Genomic DNA, 1,902 nt, shown 5'->3' with positions numbered 1-1,902 from the left:
GGATTTCATTGTGCCATCTAGTAACTGATTTCACTAGCTGTTCAGATAGGTATGTTTTTGTTAAAGCTCTCATTTGCTCTTAAATATATTTAAATGAGCTATTTAAACACACACAAAATTAATAAAATGTGTGTGAGAGAGACAAAGCATGGGAAGCACAATGAAGGAAACTAGGAAAGTGGTTGTAAAGGCAGTACGGGGCAGGCTGGCACCCCACAGCTCATACATTGAGCTCGCAGCTTTCCAGGAACCAAAGAGATCAACCCCCAAAACCCCAACTCACTGCCATGAAGTTGACGCCAACCTCCAAAGGCCCTATAGGACAGGGTAGAACTGTGTCTGTGAATTTCTGAGACTGTACTCTACAGGAGTAGACAGCCTATACTTCTCAGAGCGTCTGGTGGTTTCGAACTGCTGACCTTGCAGTCAGCATCCTTATTCGTACACACTATTCCACCAGGGCTCCTCACTTATATAAGGATATAAGCTTATTGTGGTTTATTGCTGTTGTTGCTTGTTGCCTACTAGCTGGCTCTGACTCACAGTGACCCCCTCTCCTACGCCATCTTTATGCTACTGGTATCTTTGGCTCCATTGTTGCAGTCATTGTGTCAGTTCAGTTCATTCAGATTTTTCCCTGTTTTTTCCTAGCCCTCTACTTTACCAAGCATAGTGTCCTTCTCTAAGGATAGGCCCCTCCTGATGATGCACCCAAAGTAAACAAGTGAGTCAAAGGCAATATTCTGTGACCCATAGGTTTTGTACTGGCTAATGGGGGGGAGGGGTGGGTTATTCGGCACATGCTTGTTTTTGAAAGACCATTGTCATACGTTCCAGCATCATGTCAACATGCAAGCCACCACACTACAACAAACTAACAGATGAGTAGCGGATCTGAAAGTTAGAGACCACGTTTTATTCATTGCCACAGTTGCAGGACACCAAATGGTATGTGTATTGGAGTTGGCAAGAACTCAAGTTTGATGGATCATTTTTCATGGGGGGAACATGGGGGCAAAACGAAGGGGAATTGGGTCAGTCTCAGCCCATGCCATTTCAGTGGTTATGCCACGTGTTGGAATTTAATAAGGCCAAAAGGAGCGTGGCTTTTCTGCCCTCCCCCTCCCTTGCTGATGGGGACCTGTTGCTAAGAGAGCTGTGCTTTCACCTCCCTCTGAGCTAGACTTCTCTCCATTGATCCCATTTAAATACAAATAGTTCTATTTAAATACACCCCACACCCCACCGTAGACTCAGAGAGTTGACCAATTTGACCACGGTCATTCTGCTATAAAAAGAGACGCCCACTTTTGTTGATTAAATGGAATTCTCATTCTTCATATTGGTAGTAAGGGAACTGGTCCTTAAGGGAACAGAGCTGGTGCCTGTGGGGCCAGTTCCTGTCCCCCAGGTTCATCATATCCTGGAGGATTGCTACCAAATCCCAACTCAACCTTCTCTGCATCTTCAGTTAATCTGGGGACAGAGCAAGGGCAGGTTGAAATTTCTGAACAATGTAAATGGATAACGAACAGGAAGTGAACGTAAAAATCTGTCATGAATTTTTGTGCCACTGACAGTGATAAGCCATAAAAAAGAGACTGCTGTGTGTGGCCTTCTCCACGTGATAGATCATATATTAATTCCTTTCTCTCTCAATTTCCACTATGTGGATTCAGACTCAGGGAAACCTCATCTGTGTTTGTTTTGTTAGGTGCCATGGAGTCCGTACCAACTCACAGTGACCCTATGCACAACAGAACGGAACTCCGCCCAGTCTTACGTCTTCTTCCGTTGGTCTTGTGCTTGTGCCCATTGTTGCAGCTACTGTGTTAATCCATCTTGATGCCGGCCTACTTCTTTTGTGCTGCCCCTCTACTTTCCAGGATGTCCTTCTGCAGG

The sequence above is a fragment of the Echinops telfairi genome, unplaced genomic scaffold (genome assembly GCF_000313985.2).
Source record: "Echinops telfairi isolate 266 unplaced genomic scaffold, ASM31398v2 ScPeMD7_7467;HRSCAF=8505_1, whole genome shotgun sequence".
In the NCBI taxonomy this organism is placed as follows: domain Eukaryota; kingdom Metazoa; phylum Chordata; class Mammalia; order Afrosoricida; family Tenrecidae; genus Echinops; species Echinops telfairi.
The sequence above is the reverse complement of the archived record's forward strand: the minus strand, read 5'-3'. Positions refer to the sequence as shown.